The sequence below is a fragment of the Anabrus simplex genome, chromosome 1 (assembly GCF_040414725.1).
Source record: "Anabrus simplex isolate iqAnaSimp1 chromosome 1, ASM4041472v1, whole genome shotgun sequence".
NCBI lineage: Eukaryota > Metazoa > Arthropoda > Insecta > Orthoptera > Tettigoniidae > Anabrus > Anabrus simplex.
In genome coordinates this window covers 1,701,740,753-1,701,759,819 of record NC_090265.1, presented here as the reverse complement: position 1 = coordinate 1,701,759,819, position 19,067 = coordinate 1,701,740,753, and positions in this window count along the sequence as shown.

The following is a 19,067-nucleotide window of genomic DNA, read 5'->3' as shown; positions in this document are numbered from 1 at the left end:
GTTCGTGATACTACGATTTAAAATCTAGCAGTAAAACCCCCGATTCTCGACAGATTCTTAATCCGAGTTCTTTGACGTCAGGAAGGGCAACCGGTTGAAAACAATTATCGTACACGCATCGCGAAGGCAAGAGTGTTCAGCGATATGCTTGTTTAGACTTGCAGATTACGAAAAGAAACATAACAAGACTTGAGTCTTAAAACAAATTCTTGCGATTTAAAATCTTAGTCAGGAAGGGCATCCAGCAGTAAAACAATAGTTCGTGATACTACGATTTAAAATCTAGCAGTAAAACCCCCGATTCTCGACAGATTCTTAATCCGAGTTCTTTGACGTCAGGAAGGGCAACCGGTTGAAAACAATTATCGAACACGCATCGCGAAGGCAAGAGTGTGCAGCGATATGCTTGTTTAGACTTGCAGATTACGAAAAGAAACATAACAAGACTTGAGTCTTAAAACAAATTCTTGCGATTTAAAATCTTAGTCAGGAAGGGCATCCAGCAGTAAAACAATAGTTCGTGATTTAAAATCTAAGAAGTGCATCTAGCTGTAAAACCCCCGATTCTCGACAGATTCTTAATCCGAGTTCTTTGACGTCAGGAAGGGCAACCGGTTGAAAACAATTATCGAACACGCATCGCGAAGGCAAGAGTGTGCAAAGGACAACTCAACAAATTCTTGCGATTTAAACACATTTTTATTCCCAAGAGAATCGAACCCGAGACTACCGGGTGAGAGGCATGCATACTGTAGGCTATGGGTTTGTTCTACTGTCCATGAAGTCGTATCAGCGCAGAGCGAGCAGCGGAATGCGTGTGTTAGCTGAAATTGTACACGTATCTTCCGGCTCGGCCTTGAACGAGGACACTGATAAGCGGCTTGTAACTCGCGAACGTCTTCTTAGCTGAGTACCATTCAAGCTCTTAAAACACAGTACTAATTAAGGTTGTAAAATATTCTGAAATAGTCCTCCTCTGTAGTGTAGTAGTTAGCTGCTACCCTCGGAGGTCCGAGTTCGATTCCCGGCTCTGCCACGGAATGTGTAGCATTTAGCCTATGTAAGTTCCTAACGTAAAATATCATGATTGTACGGAGAGGTTAAAACACACACAGTGCCTACTCCTATCGAAAGAACCTGCACGGTAACGGCATGTATGCTTCTCCTGGTGAAGGAGCATGCACATGGTTTAACGCCTCCTATCAACAGCCCTTACTTAATGCTGGCTTTTTTGCACACCCCGCCTCACACCATAGTTTTACGACCGGCTGCCCTTCCTGACTAGGATTTTAAATCGCAAGAATTTGTTGAGTTGCCCTTCCTGACGCAAAACTGGCAGTATCTAACCTCTTACACGGAATGTGTAGCATTTAGCCTATGTAAGTTCCTAACGTAAAATATCATGATTGTACGGAGAGGTTAAAACACACACAGTACCTACTCCTATCGAAAGAACCTGCACGGTACCGGCATGTAGGCTTCTCCTGGTGAAGGAGCATGCACATGGTTTAACGCCTCCTATCAACAGCCCTTACTTAATGCTGGCTTTTTTGCACACCCCGCCTCACACCATAGTTTTACGACCGGCTGCCCTTCCTGACTAGGATTTTAAATCGCAAGAATTTGTTGAGTTGCCCTTCCTGACGCAAAACTGGCAGTAGCTAACCTCTTACACGGAATGTGTAGCATTTAGCCTATGTAAGTTCCTAACGTAAAATATCATGATTGTACGGAGAGGTTAAAACACACACAGTGCCTACTCCTATCGAAAGAACCTGCACGGTACCGGCATGTAGGCTTCTCCTGGTGAAGGAGCATGCACATGGTTTAACGCCTCCTATCAACAGCCCTTACTTAATGCTGGCTTTTTTGCACACCCCGCCTCACACCATAGTTTTACGACCGGCTGCCCTTCCTGACTAGGATTTTAAATCGCAAGAATTTGTTGAGTTGCCCTTCCTGACGCAAAACTGGCAGTATCTAACCTCTTACATCATACACTATAGTTTTCGACCGGTTGCCCTTCCTGACGTCAAAGAACTCGGATTAAGAATCTGTTTTGTTTTAAGACTAGTTGCCCTTCCTGACGCAAAACTGGTAGTATCTAACCTCTTACATCATACCCTATTGTTTTCGATCGGTTGCCCTTCCTGACGTCAAAGAACTCGGATTAAGAATCTGTCGAGAATCGGGGGTTTTACTGCTAGATTTTAAATCGCAGTATTACGAACTATTGTTTTACTGCTGGATGCCCTTCCTGACTAAGATTTTAAATCGCAAGAATTTGTTTTAAGACTCAAGTCTTGTTATGTTTCTTTTCGTAATCTGCAAGTCTAAACAAGCATATCGCTGCACACTCTTGCCTTCGCGATGCGTGTTCGATAATTGTTTTCAACCGGTTGCCCTTCCTGACGTCAAAGAACTCGGATTAAGAATCTGTCAAGAATCGGGGGATATACAGCTAGATTTTAAATCGCAGTATCACGAACTATTGTTTTACTGCTGGATGCCCTTCCTGACTAAGATTTTAAATCGCAAGAATTTGTTTTAAGACTCAAGTCTTGTTATGTTTCTTTTCGTAATCTGCAAGTCTAAACAAGCATATCGCTGCACACTCTTGCCTTCACGATGCGTGTTCGATAATTGTTTTCAACTAGTTGCCCTTCCTGACGTCAAAGAACTCGGATTAAGAATCTGTCGAGAATCGGGGGATATACAGCTAGATTTTAAATCGCAGTATCACGAACTATTGTTTTACTGCTGGATGCCCTTCCTGACTAAGATTTTAAATCGCAAGAATTTGTTTTAAGACTCAAGTCTTGTACCGGATGCCCTTCCTGACTAAGATTTTAAATCGCAAGAATTTGTTTTAAGACTCAAGTCTTGTTATGTTTCTTTTCGTAATCTGCAAGTCTAAACAAGCATATCGCTGCACACTCTTGCCTTCGCGATGCGTGTTCGATAATTGTTTTCAACCGGTTGCCCTTCCTGACGTCAAAGAACTCGGATTAAGAATCTGTCGAGAATCGGGGGTTTTACTGTTAGATTTTAAATCGTAGTATCACGAACTATTGTTTTACTGCTGGATGCCCTTCCTGACTAAGATTTTAAATCGCAAGAATTTGTTTTAAGACTCAAGTCTTGTTATGTTTCTTTTCGTAATCTGCAAGTCTAAACAAGCATATCGCCGCACACTCTTGCCTTCACGATGCGTGTTCGATAATTGTTTTCAACCGGTTGCCCTTCCTGACGTCAAAGAACTCGGATTAAGAATCTGTCGAGAATCGGGGGTTTTACTGCTAGATTTTAAATCGCAGTATCACGAACTATTGTTTTACTGCTGGATGCCCTTCCTGACGAAGATTTTAAATCGCAAGAATTTGTTTTAAGACTCAAGTCTTGTTATGTTTCTTTTCGTAATCTGCAAGTCTAAACAAGCATATCGCCGCACACTCTTGCCTTCACGATGCGTGTTCGATAATTGTTTTCAACCGGTTGCCCTTCCTGACGTCAAAGAACTCGGATTAAGAATCTGTCGAGAATCGGGGGTTTTACTGCTAGATTTTAAATCGCAGTATCACGAACTATTGTTTTACTGCTGGATGCCCTTCCTGACGAAGATTTTAAATCCCAAGAATTTGTTTTAAGACTCAAGTCTTGTTATGTTTCTTTTCGTAATCTGCAAGTCTAAACAAGCATATCGCTGCACACTCTTGCCTTCACGATGCGTGTTCGATAATTGTTTTCAACTAGTTGCCCTTCCTGACGTCAAAGAACTCGGATTAAGAATCTGTCGAGAATCGAGGATTTACAGCTAGATGCTCGCCGGATACCCTTCCCGACGGCATAAGTTACCAGGATTTGAATCGCGGTATCCATCATTGTGTCTGACTTGCAAGCTCACGCGTATTATTTTTTGCTGAGATATCATGCTACTTCCGTTCGCCAGCTAGAGCGGAAACTCGCAGTACTGCGTCTATTTCATCTTACAACTTGGAGGGGACAACATGTGTACATATAATTTATGATCTTTCACCCTCCCTTAAAAAACATGTAAGTATCTCGGAACATTCTTATCCGTGTGTGTTGCAAATACTAAGCGAGTGAGCTGAGCGAGTTGGCTACGCAGTGTGCTTTCTTGATTTTCGTATGAGTGTATTCACAATTACTAAGCGTCTTAGCAGTGTGATGAACGAGTTAGCTACGCGGTATATATATTTTTATTTTCGTACTAAGCAAATCATTTGAAGTGTTAGTCTTGTTAGTTTCAATCTAAACAAAGGTATCCCTTAACATGTTGTACAGTGTTCGGTTCTACTTGTTTCGTGATCTGAACGCATCAGTCAATGTTCTGATTACATGTTGTATCGAGTGCAGTGTTCAATTCTAGTCTTGTTATGTTTCAAGCTGATCTTCTTAGAACAAAGGTATCCCCTAACATGTTGTACAGTGTTCGGTTCTACTTGTTTCGTGATCTGAACACATCAATTATTGTTCTGATCGCATGTAACGACATCGAGTGCAGTGTTCAATTCTAGTCTTGTTATGTTTCAATCTAAACAAAGGTATCCCCTAACATGTTGTACAGCGTTCGATTCTACTTATGTAGTGTTCTGAACACACCAGACAATGTTTTAATCACATGTTGAAGTTAACGACATCGAGTACAGTGTTCGATTCTACTTATTTTGTGTTCTGAACACATCAATCAATCAATGTGCAGTGTTCAATTCTAGTCTTGTTATGTTTCAATCTAAACAAAGGTATCCCCTAATACAGCGTTCGATTCTACTTATGTAGTGTTCTGAACACACCACACAATGTTTTAAACACATGTTGTATCGAGTACAGTGTTCTGAACACATCAATCAATGTTCTGATCACATGTTGTATCGAGTACTGGCTGTCTCATAAGGAGCTATGTATAGCCGCCATCTTGCATCCGCCATCTTGCGCAAGCATCCTTAGGGCGTCTCTAGTCATGGATCCTTAAGCCGCCTCATAAGAGCAACCACCATCTCGCGCAAGCATCCCTCATAAGGAGCCTTGTATAACCGCCATCTTGCGCAAGCATCCCAAGGGCGTCTATGTATAGCGATCATCTTGCATAAGCACCTTTAAGGAGTCATGTATAGTCACCATCTTGTGCAATTAGCGTCGAGAGAGGACTGATGTAGAATTTTTCTTTTTAAATTATCCGCCACCACATAGAGTTTAGCACTGAGGTTTGCGATGTAAGATGGTGGATGACAGCTGCGCGTAGCACGTAGAATTTGCCGCCACCACATAGATAGCAGCACGGTGCTCTCTTGATTAAAGATGGCGGATGACAGCTAACAGAACTTTTCAAATTGCCCGCTACTACAGAGAGCAGCACGGTGCTCTGTTCATTAAAAGATGGCGGATGACAGGTGATGAAATTGCCTGCATGATAGCAGCACCGTGCTCTATTGATTAAAGATGGTGGATGATAGCTGTCATAAAAAGCACGTGGCTTTGTTTACTAAACAAGAGCACATAGATTTTTTTCAAATTGCCGCCACCACATTTCAAAGGTATCTAGCTAAAGAGCGCAGCACTGAGGTTTGTGATGCAAGATGGCGGATGACAGCTGTCAGAAAAAAGCACGTGAGTTTGTTTCCAAACAAGAGCATGTATAATTTGCCGCCACCACATAGAGGGCAGCACGGTGCTCTCATGATTAAAGATGGCTGCTGTCACGTGGAATTGCCTGCCACCACAAAAGAGGGTAGCACGGTGCTCAAAGATGGCTGCTATCAAAAAGCATTTTTCAAATTATCCGCCACCACATTTCAAAGGTAAGTAGCTAAAGAGGGCACCACTGTGCTCTATAGATTAAAGATGGTGGATGACAGCTGTCAAAAAGCACGTGGATTTGTTTATCTCGCGCTAGTAAGGTTAAGTTGGTAGCACTAAGGTTTAAGCCCGTTAAGATGGCAGCACTGCGGATGACAGCTGTGACGAATTTACATCTACTACGATAAAGAGGGCAGCACTGTGCTCTATAGATTAAAGATGGCGGATGACAGCTGACAAAAAAGCACGTGAGTTTGTTTACTAAACAAGAGCACGTGGAATTTGTCGCCACCACATTTCAAAGGTAAGTAGCTAAAGAGGGCAGCACTGTGCTCTATAGATTAAAGATGGCAGATGGTAGCTGTCGAAAAAGCACGTGAGTTTGTTTCCAAACAAGAGCACGTGGAATTTTTCAATTTGCCGCCACCACATAGAGGGTAGCACTGTTCTCTCTGGATTAAAGATGGCTGCTTGTCGAAAAGCATTTTTCAAATTATCCGCCACCACATTTCAAAGGTAAGTAGCTAAAGAGGGCAGCACTGTGCTCAAAGATGGCGGATGACAGCTATCAAAAAAGCACGTGGCTGTCAAAAAGCACGTGGATTTGTTTATCTCGAGCTAGTGAGGTTCAGTTGGTAGCACTAAGGTTTAGGTCTGTCAAGATGGCAGCACTGCCGATGATAGGTGATGAAAGAGGGCAGCACGGTGCTCTGTAGTTTAAAGATGGCGGATGACAGCTGTCAAAAAAGCACGTGGCTGTCAAAAGCACGTGGCTTTGTTTACCACACGCTAGTTATGTTAAGTTGGTACTACTGAGGTTTAGGCCCGTCAAGATGGCAGTACTGAGGTTAGCGATGCGTTGTTGTCGATGACAGCTGTCAAAAAGCACGTGGCTTTGTTTACAAATCTGTCAAAAAGCACGTGGCTGTCAAAAAGCACGTGGATTTGTTTATCTCGCACTAGTTAGGTTAAGTTGGCTCTACTGAGGTTTAGGCCCGTCAAGATGGCAGTACTGAGGTTAGCGATGCGTTGTTGTCTGTCAAAAAGCACGTGGCTGTCAAAAAACACGTGGCTTTGTTTACCTCATGCTAGTTAGGTTAAGTTGGCACTAGTGAGGTTTAGGCCCGTCAAGATGGCAGCAGTGAGGTTAGCGATGCGTTGTTGTCGATGACAGCTGTCAAAAAGCACGTGGCTTTGTTTACAAATTCAAATCTCGCGCCAAAATTCAAATTTCCCGCCAAAATTCAAATTTCCCGCGGGCGGCGGCGGCGGAGGCGGCGGCGGAGGAGGAGGCGGAGGAGGCGGCGGGAGGAGGAGGAGGCGGCCGAACCCGCTTATTATACTACTACCAACCCCTCTTAAAGACCGATTTCTGGTAATTTTATCATCTAGTGGGGCAAAAGTTGACAATGATACCACAGATTTTGAATTTCAAAATTGGCTTTTTGCAGACTTGGATGGTATCGCTTAATAATCTGATGGCGTGTGACCTCCACAGAGGTCTTGGTGCCCGTGGGCGACCTACGCGTCTAGGAGGAGGGGACCCTACCTACTGTAGAATGAAATATAATGGAGACGGCAAGGTCACCCAGTCCCCGAGCTAAAGGAAATAGTCCAGCTTAAAATCCCAGACCCGGTCGGAAATTGAACCTGGGACCCTTTGGACTAAAGGCCAGCTGGTTAACCATGGGGCCAGATGTAGCATCGCTCTACATGTATGAGTAGGCGTAATGTGGCCTCTTGCGGTAACCCTCTGTGGGGCGGGGTGGTAGAAAACATCCTCGATATCCCCTGCCCGTCATAAGTGGTTGCTAAATGGGCGACCAAGGGCTATAAACTAGGGAGCAAGAGCAGGTGAACATTGTTTCCCAGTTGAGCCTGGCATTGTTTCCACGTATTCTTGTCACGCTCCTCACTTTAGTCTTTTCTATCCGACCTTCCTTGGTCGACTCTTGTTCTTGTTCTTGTTCTTGTTCTTGTTCTTGTTCTTGTTCTTGTTCTTGTTCTTGTTCTTGTTCTTGTTCTTGTTCTTGTTCTTGTTCTTGTTCTTGTTCTTGTTCTTGTTCTTGTTCTTGTTCTTGTTCTTGTTCTTGTTCTTGTTCTTGTTCTTGTTCTTGTTCTTGTTCTTGTTCTTGTTCTTGTTCTTTACCGATTTCAACAATATTAGGTTTGGAACGTCTAAGGAGATTATCTTATTGTCTTTTGCTGGTACCTTTATTTGTTGAAGTGTCGTACCTCCTCTATTTTGCCTGTAATTAGCGTTAAAACAGGATTGTTGCCTAGCTGTAATTCCTATTAAAACAATATCACCACCAAAATTTAGTAATTCGCTCGACTCATCCCTTGCTGACGTCCACACATGTAGTAGATTGACTCATTTCCTTCTGGCCTCCAACAATTCCAAGCGCAATTTCCATATCATACTACTTCCTCCATATCTAGGGTAGAAATCATTAAATTACCTTTCCCTGTTCCACCTCAAGCCCTGTTGATATGTGTTCTACAGCCTATTCCAGAAATGATCTCACGAGTTATGCAGTGTATTCCTTGGTGTTTGAAGCACATTACTGCGCCAAGGCAATCATGTCACAGACTGAAACAATTTACGGTCGCACTGAACGACTTCATCCCGTCACTTAGTCGTCTCTTAGCACCAAAAGGTCATAACATACTCAATGTTGATAATGATCATTCTTACTCTTTAAGAATCATGTAATTTCACGCTGATGGTGAGTGAAATAGAATCCAGATATAAAAGAGGCGCTTGTTACATGGTCGAATGGAGTCAGACAGAGGCTTGTTTTGTCTTAATCGGTAAGCGAAAATCACATGTTTCTCAACAAGGAATGAAGGAAAGCATCGTAAGTATTCGTAGTGTATAAATTCTGTTCTCCAATCATGTACACTTTTAAAGGATGGTTCTTCCGTTCTACAAAGACGCATCAAGACCTTCTTCTTATATGTAATTCATATTTCCATGCAGCTAATCTGTTCCTAGCTAGTGTAATTTATGAACGATCTTCCTTGCTTGCTTCGCTGTGTTACCTTGCTTTTGACTTACGTGGCAGTAGTAATATGTAACGAATCCTAATGGCTCTTCATTCTGGGTGTTGGTAAAAAAGCAAATAAACAGCATGGCGAAATAGTGCTATCCCCTCGTCTGTTGGATGGATTACCCTCCCTTCCGGTGTTAAAACAGGCAATACCCAACCTATGCGATATGCTTTGAAACTGAGTGCCGTATTGTGCAGGATGGCTCATAAAATACTGTAACCTCCAGCCGAATCAATTTTATTTTTTATTCTTAAAGCACAAGACACAGCTACACTGAACAGTTATTGCATATACTGTCAACAGACGAATTAACAAATTTAAACATTAGTAATGAAATAATGTAATAAATATAACCTCTGCAGTGATAAATTCTAACCGTCGTACGGAGGTGTTTCTCTCGTCTTATATGATCAGTCCTCGGAAGAGCACCCCATATGCCTCAGGCGTGATGCATATGCAATAGTCATACCTAGATGATACGCTTGACTTCAGCGCTAGAGATCTAATACCGCTGGAGAGAGAAGAGACCAAGGGAGGTGGGATAGGAAATACCAATTTTAAGCAAAATATTTTTTTAGGATAATTCGTAATTGTATTAAGAAGTCCGTCGAGTGAAAACCGCAGAACCAATCTGATCTTACGAACACTGTACAGATTGTTCTGGAACAGAGTAGAGGGTTATAAATCTTACCTTCTGATAACTTCAGAAGATCTTCAATTCCTTCAATAAGAAGATCATGTGGGAGACTCTGAAGGGATTCCAGTAGAAAGAGTTAACTTCAACCACGAACGGTACTCTTGTTACGAGCGCCACACTTTACACAAGGGACAGTTAACTCAACGTATAGTTGTCGAATCTGGCGTGCGTCAAGGATGAAAGCTATCGCCGATCCTATTTCAGCTTCTTCTTGACTACATAGCGAGAAAAGTGTTGAGAGGCAGGAAGAGAGGGATACAGCGTGGACTTGAAGACATATTAAAGACATATTTAGTACGTAGACTTTGCACACGATATTCTGTAAGTATGAAGGCACAATGTAAATTGGGGTAAATTGGAAAACTGAAAAACATACAGATGCCTTTGAAGTGTATCTTTCTGTCTCTTGCTCATACCTTGGATATTGAAAATTTCAAATTTCGAGTTGCTTCATCGTATTAATACTCGAACCGCGGCTGGGTCATTTGTGACCCAGCTCTTATTTCTTTCTTCCCTATCTTCTACACACAAAAAACATTTGTAGCATGTGTACAGCCAGGGAATATTATGTATTCTCAATATGTGTGTCGTGTGAGGTGCCATTCCTACAAATAAGCTATATGCAGCATAATATCCATCGTGTGTACTGATGTCAGATGATTGGTCTCTAAAAATGGAGGATATGGAAACCTTTCTTGCTTTACTGTACATCCGCGGTGCCATAGGAGGAAGGGCTTAGAACTGGACTCATTGTGGGTCAGCGAAATGGGGCAATCCTATTGTACACATATTCCTTATTTGTATGGATAATATTGTGCTTCAAAATACACTATGTGTATTAAATTTCAAACAAATATCCAACGCAGATACTGGTATATTCATTGGCTCCACACTTGATAAAAATAGTTCTATTTCAGAGTATAGAGAAGAAATAACTAACAGCTGGGTCACAAATGACCCAACCACGGTTCTAGTGTTAAAAAGAAAAAAGGAGAACAAAGCAAAATACAAAACTTAGGGAAAGTTATGGAGGACGAACGGTATCAATTATTACAGCTATCGAACTGAAGGAAAGATACAAGGGAAACGGTCCGTTGGTAGAAGGAGAAATTCATGACTATATTACATTCGAAGATGGCACAGATCTACATCAGAAGAAGTTTTTCATGTTGCATTCTCAAGATAAGAGCTTGGTACGTGAAACGCAACCTCTTTATGGAGACGGCGTCTTAAGAAGAAGCTCGTGAAGCTGCAGTAAGGAAAAGGAGACGTTAGTAAAGTCTACTATAGGGATGGGACTTTCAGGTGGTGGAAGTAGAGTGGAGCTGGTTGATTTCTTTTCCTATCTGTGAAGTACGGTGAAAAAATACATAAAATCCATATTTTCAATACTAACATGAAAACAAATTTACTATATGCGTTTGAAACATGTTAAACACTGTTTACGCCTCATATTGGTCGTATGATGGCTTGATGAGTGGAATGGAGTTGTTAACACTGTATTCTCCCTGGCGCTATCGGCACCGGAGGAACTTTTGTCTACCAAGCGACCACTGTTCATCCTGAACACCTGCATATTATGAGATGACGCGTGGTCAGCGTAACGAATCCTCTCGGCCGTTATTCTTGGATTTTTAGACCGGGGCCGCTATCTCACCGTCAGATGCCTCCACAATTGTAATAACGGAGGCTGAGTGGACGTCGAACAGCTGTTAGGTCCAAGTGAAATCCGTGACCTGGTCAGGAATCGAACCCGGACTCTCTGGGTGAGAGGCAGGCAAGCTACCTCTACACTGTGCAGCTAGCATCATCACCGTAGAGAAGTACAAATTAGACTGAAAATATTGATTGAACATTATTTGCGGAAATCATGTGGAACAGAACGAAAATGTGGCTCTAGACAGGAATCCTCAAAGTGCTGTGCGGCGATGATGGCAAAGGAAAACCTGAGGAAGAAACTTGGAAAGGGACAGAACTGAGGATCAATGGTCGTAAACAAAGACAGTTGGAAGTCGTCCTCATAGCCTCTGTACAGAGTAGAAGGAATAAAATCTAGTAAGTCAAGCCCGAAATTAAGCCCGATTTTTCTGCAGACCTCACAGGGTGTGGGCATGTGGTGAGATTTTTGGGATGGGAACGTGATTAGCTGCAAACATTCCATCCAACTGACCGTGGTTCAAACCTCATTGTATAGAAATTGGGCCTGCAGTGCCCCGAAAATCAAATGGGATAAACTGACAAGCGTTATTTGTTCCCGCACGGTTGTGTGTCATTTACGTGGCATTAACCGTAACCGATAAACAGCTTTCCATTTGGAAATTTATGTTGAGTTTGCTTCACGGGAGCTCTTAACGTTTGTAACTACTTCCTACTGGGAATTGCCATCATGCTTTGTATTCGAACTCTTTACTTCATCTATTTATTTGATTTACGACTCTACCATTTACATACCTCTCCTGTCCCTCACTGCTCATTGCACTTGAAATTCTAGACTTGTTTTCTTTATGCTTACTTACAGTCCTGATGAGTACAAATGCTTCTTGCTCTTGCAGCTGATTGATGAACACAGTAGAGAAGCCATTGAAATATATAATAGTTGCTGAGTTGTTCGTATGTGTACTTCACATGTGTTTTAAACACTCCCACTAGTTCTTAAATTCTGCAGTAAACGGTTGAAATGATGTTTCTCTTCTTGTCATCAGTCAAGAAACTGACTTAATTCGTACATGTAAGCCACTTGTCTACTGTACTGTACATCTGATATTGTTTGTTAGATATAGTTATCTCCTGTCTTCCTTTAACATTCTCAGACCCGACACCTCCCAAGCAAATGCTGCGTGTCTTATGAATTGTTATCTTTACCTACTCCTAGTCAAAATTATTCAATTCTTTCTCACAAACATGAATCAATAACTCTGCATTTGTGATTCAGTCTACACATATGACCTCCATTATTCTTCTCTACCACCATAATTTCAAAGGCTTCCTTTTGCCGTAAATACTGGTATAGTTTGGCAACATCACTTCGGCCAGTGAGCGTTAAAGAACATGACAGTTTTAAGACTGAAATAATTAAATATTCATCCAGTATTTACATGAAAAAGTTAAGAAAATAAGTTAAGTCACTGTAATCTATGTGTGACTGTTAACGAACAGATTCATAAACATGATACTCGAAGAAAGTCTATGTTACACTAGCCACAATCAAATTCAACAATATATGGATAAGAAGTGTCACGTATAGTACGTTTGTAACTGTTAGGCTGTTCAATCTTACGAAACTAATTTTTGAGCAATAAATTTATAAGCTATCTATAACAGAAAACATATTGAGCCGTATCCTGCCGGCCCATAAAAATAATTAGAATATTATTTGACCTAATATGTAAAATTTATTCATAAAAGTTACAGTCTAACATGTTAAAGCATCGTACCCCAAGATAGTTGATACCGGATGTTGAGCAAGACAGTGAATCGCTGGATATTGCTTCATATTTCCGTATGACCGTGAGAAAGGATAGCGTACCCAAGCGCTGGCAAGGATCGACACGTGTATTAGATGCTGACCAAGCAAGATATTTCAGCCAATGGGAACTTAAGGATTTGGCAAACTTGGAGGCCACACCGCGCCAAATCTTAATTCCAGGATGACCAACGTGCTCAGTTGATAAAGTCAGTTTCTGTAGGTAATCAGTTTTCCACAGTTTCAGAAGTCAGATATATTTGGAAATGTAATATAAAAATTAGTGGAAGAGATTTGTTAGTGTTTGAGCTGTGTTTTGTAAATATATCACAATAAGTATTGTGTCATCATATATGACGAACTCTCTGATTGGTGGTTGGTTCAGACACCCGGGAACCCCAGCATTAATGGCGTCACCGAAGCCTCCTCAGTAACCCAAGCTCTGGAGAGCGTCACTCTGTGTTAAATGCTTGGATAGTGCGGAAGCACAAACTTTGATTGGTGATCGTGATTAACGTGGTGTTATTCCAGTAATAGTAACTGGCTCTCAATGATACTTTAAATTGTGCAGTTGCAATATTTTACTGTACTTGAGTAAATGGAATAGTATAATTTTGGCAGAGTTTACTTTCAATTGATAAAGACGGTGCTTAGTGACCGCTGAGTAACAAGTGTAGTGGAAACGTGCTATTGTTTCACTACTTCGCGACGGGCGCGTTTTCGCGTGGAACTTCCGTAACGAACCGTGTGCAGCTTTTCAAACTGTATTTTCACCCTTTAAGTGAAGTGTGTAATACATATGTGAATCAGTGTGTTTAGCTGATCATGTAAAGAGAAAGGGTATTTCGGCTCGCAGCATTAAGCAGCGCAGATATTATCAACTATAGTCTTCTGTGTTCCAGTGAATTATTTTCCAGCAAGATGATGGATACGCCTGCAGAGGAAGGAAGTGCATTCCCACATGTTAATACTGTGATTAACATGGTGTAGATCCCTAAATCAGTGGGGATGTAAGCTGCTATCCTGGTATCTCGAGAGTCGTCATGCAAATTACAGTAAGGCGCATGTGTTATTTATGGCATGATATGTAAGTTATGTTAAGGTACTAGGGCAGTGTAGATAGAATTTTTATTTTCATGTAAAGTAAGCCTGACGGCATGTGTTTGTTTAATTTTGTTACTATGATAGATTCGGATACGAGAATACTGCATGTTTATTTTATTTTCATTTTGCTTTATGATTAGATGTTTGGGAAAATGAGGGATTGATAGGATCAGTTGTTGTTTATTTGTGTATGTTATTTAGCGTAGGATATTCCGAGTTTTCCTTAAATATATGCTAGAAGGGCTAAATTAATAGATTCATTTTATACAACGTTAAACACGTATTAGTTCATTTTATTTCGGTTATTCAGAGAGACAGGTATAGCTATTCTGCATGATGCATGATTTTACAGAAGCTGACAGAAGGAGCTGCAGAACGCCGTTTGTAAAATAAGATCTTTGAAGTTAAGTTGGATTCTGTTTGCCTGATTGTCTGCCAAGGACACGAACTGCGTCTCATTATGTGGAAAGGCCAGTGGGATTCATGAGAAATAATGAGATAAGGATTGCATGCTGAATTATAATGTATTGGTGCAGGCTGATTGTATGCCTGACAAGATAAAAAGTATTGTGCAGATGTGTGTGCCTGCCTAGTGCCTTCTGAGTGTATATTGTGATCAGAATGGACAGTGTTAATTCCAGACTATTGAATCTGATGTTGTTAAATGGCCCAAGCATGCTAAGAAGGAATGAATATACGTGAGTTTCCGTGTAGCCGATGAAAGACGTTATCTCATGGCAAGCTGATTTCTGGCCTGTGTTTATCTGTAAGTGTGAAGGAGACAGTATTTCCTTGTGGCGGCCTCGGGAGACAAAATCCAATCTTTAGCATAGTGGAGTTCAACATTTCTTTTCAGCTTGTAATCTACCCGAAAGTACATGACGGATGACCGCGCTGTTGAGCGCTCAAACGCAGCAGAAGGAGGCAATGTTGCCCATTGCTTTCTTCGTGATATCAAGGGTTATTTATATGTTTTCCCTTACAGGATGATATTTTACATTATTATTTGTGATTGTATACCTTGTCTCGTTGTTTTTAAAGGGAACAGCCCGAGTGCTGAAGTATTGTTGGTTTTTCTAGTTCTGTCTAGATCTTTTGCAGTGAACCGGGATTCACATTAGAATCAGTGTAGCATTTAAGATTTTACTCGATATCCGATGTATATATATATATATGTATATGTTTAGTTTGATTATTTGAATTGTTGTTAATACAGTGTAGGATTTGCCCCTAGTATTTTGCATAACTTACATAGCGTCCAGTGCGTCTTAATTATTTTTCTTTCCGTCGTAATTTTTCTTCATAATGTAAAGAAACCGTATCGTATCGTTGAGATGCGATGGTGTGAAACTCCATACGGAAATACCACATGTCAGTGTTTGCGTACACTTGTTGCCATACAATATAAACATTGGACTATAAGAAGAAACTCAGTCTTGATTTATATAATGTTCTTTGTTGAACTTGTTTTTTTAATGTCAAATTTGGTATAATCATTCAATTAACGTTTCTAATTTCGACTTATTTCAATACTTTGAGTTCAGTTTTTTACAAATTATTATTTTTCCTTGATTTAATTACTTTCATGTGGTATGATCGGGGATATTTATTAATAAATCCATCTTACCCCTTATGATTGTTTCTCATTCGTGTTATACCTCCATTTACTGTCATTGATTGCTATTTTAGTGTAGAACATCGACTTTTTATCCTGACCCAATCGACAACCAACCCACACTCTGCCCAACCCTGAATTAGTCGGATGTTCATACAGGAATGGAGGCATCGTCCTAGAGGGTATTTACCCCTGGGTACGGTACAATATAGTAACAGTATTACACTCTGAAAAGGGAACAACTTAATTAAAATAGAATGACATGTTTTATTCTTGAAGGAGCATCATCAGATTCTGTTAAATCACACTCAAATATTCAGAAAACATGTGTGCTTATTACTGTTTAAATACTTAGGAACTTGAATCTGGAACTTATCTTAATGAAGTCCTCTTTTCTCTCCATTCTAGCATAGAATGCGAGTTGATGAAAATACCGTTGCTCTGTCATTGGCGCAAGTCCAGCTCTATGGCTAATTAGTTAGAGTGCCGGTCTTTAATCCAGTGGGTCCCGTGTTCGATTCATGGCCGGGTAGGGAATTGTAACCTTCCTTGGTTACTTCCGATGGCTTGGGGCTGAGTGCGTGTGCCGTCTTCAGCGATCGAATTCATCATAGGTAGGGTGGCTTCCTCACAGGCGCGCAGGTCCCCAGTATGGCGTCAACTCGAAAGACCTGCACCAGACCTCTACGGAGGCCACACTCCATTCTTATATTGGTCCTAAAGGAAATAATAATAATAATAATAATAATAATAATAATAATAATAATAATAATAATAATAATAATAATAATAATAATAATAATAATAATAATAATAATAATAGTTTTAACCTCTGTGATGTATTGGTTAGTGTAATTTATTGAAACCCCCTAACGCCCGGGTTCGATCCCCGGCTATGCCACGAAATTTGAAAAGTGGTACGAGGACTGGTACACCGTCCACTCAGCCTCGAGAGGTCAAATGAGTAAAGGAGGAGGGGTTCGATTCCGACCTCAGTCATATTCGAAGTGATTTTCCGCGGTTCCCCATTTCTTCTCCAGGCAAATGCCGGGATGGTACCTAACTTCACGGCCACGAAAACTTCCTTCCCTCTTCCTTGTCTATCCCTTCCAATCTTCTCATCGCCCCTCCCCACACAAGGCCCCTCTTCAACATACCAGGTGAGGTAGCCTGGGTGTGGTACTGGTCCTCCTTTCCAGTTGTATCCCCAACCCAAATTATCACGCTGCAGGATACTGCCTTTGAGGCGGTGGAGGTGGGATCCCTCACTGAGTCCGAGAAGAAAACAGACCCTGGACTGTAAATGGATTAATAACTAAATAATAATAATAATAATAATAATAATAATAATAATAATAATAATAATAATAATAATAATAAATAACATACCGGACATTTGCTTCTAAGGAAATTAAATTAAATTATAGGACGTTCGACGGATCTGTAGAGTTAATTCATTACATGCCACTGCTCCAACAGCGAAAGCGTGATTCCCATTACTAACACAATACTGTTGAAGCAATGACAGTCGGAAAGAGCCTTATTGTTCGGTATTACCAGGGACGGATATCGTGATCAGTAATTGACAGTGGCTCGGGGCGACGTCGACGCAGTCCTGGTGAACGAGGAGGATATACTGGAGAATGCGCTTAGGTCCTCCGCGCACCAACTTTCGGCCGGATGAGCGCTGCGCTCAGCTTCGCCGCTAGTCACCGCCGGTTCTCGCTGGAACGCGCACAGCGTCGCTGTCACACGATCTCTAGATACTTAAACTCGAGGCCTGGCTTAGGGAATACGATACGGTAAGGCTATAATTTAACATGCCTTGCTTTCTCCCTCTGACATTTACTTCGAGTCAGCTTAGTGAGCCGTGAATTTTCCCATACTTGTTGGAAATTACAAACTTAGAAACTCTACCTTATTGCAAATAACTGACCAGTTATGAAAATTAAACGAGACATTTACACCGAAATTAACATGCCAGCAGTGATTTGATGCTCGGTAAGTGTAATGTTAGTTCATCATTCAGCATGTGTTGTGACATTTCATAAATTTAAGGAAAGAAGGAGCGATATTAAAAGAAAACATCCCTTAATACTGAACAGAACTGAGCGGACAGTGTCTTATAAGAAATTTCGTCACTTATGTCTAAGTTTCCTGTTTCTGTTCCTCAGCATTTTACGGTAATTTATTCTTATGCAAAAGATCCGTTCTATTACATGTTCAGTCACCTTGAAGACCACTTTCCCTTACAAAGTTAAATGCTCTGCAATGTCTCCGAAGATTCTAGAGTGTGGCTCATACGATAGAACGCTGGCCTTCAGATCCCTAGGAGGTGGGTTTGATCCCGGCGCAATCCGGTTCTATTAGTTGGTGCTTGAATACGCCAAATTCCGTCACATCCGCGTCTCTGAACGCCTTAAAAGTGGACCATAAAGCTATTATTATTATTATTATTATTATTATTATTATTATTATTATTATTATTATTATTATTATTATTATTATTATTATTATTATTATTATTATTAGCCTGCCTGGTGCCCACGATCGTTAAGGCGTGAAATCAATAAATCGATATGAACACTGTGGAAAGGCTTTTTGGCGAGCAATTTAGTGATTAGAAATTGTGTACTAGCACCTTTGCAGCTGAGTCCCGGCATTGCTTCCACTTATTTGTGCCAGGCTCCTCACTTTCATCTATCCTATCCGACCTCCCTTGGTCAACTCTTGTTCTTTTCCGACCCCGACGCTATTAGGTTTGCGAGGGCTAGGGAGTCTTTCATTTTCACGCCCTTCGTGGCCCTTGTCTTCCTTTGGCCGACATCTTCATTTTTCGAAGTGTCGGATCCCTTCCATCTTTCCCTCTGATTAGTGTTATATAGAGGATGGTTGCCTAGTTGTACTTCCTCTTAAAACAATAATCACCACCACTAGCACCTTTGTCAGCCGGTTCGAGTCGAAACATTTTCGGCACAGAGTGTTGGCCTGCAGGGTAAGGGAGGTGGTATACGCAACTTCTAATCAGTAAATTGCTCGCCAAAAAGCCTTTCCACAGTGTTCATATCGAGTGAGGACATACGCTGTTGATAGCGATTCGTTCCTCGGATGGGAACGTAAAGCCTTGAACAAATCTCATGGTGTTATTCGACAGGAGTATGCTATGTGCCGGCACCGGGCCTTACCTCTTCCTTCTTATTATCATGTATCACATCATTATTCCCCCTGTGGGTGGAGGTGGTAGAATAACACCCACGGTGTCCCCTGCCTGTCGTAAGAGGTGACTTAAAGTGGCCACAGGGGATCTTAACGTAGGA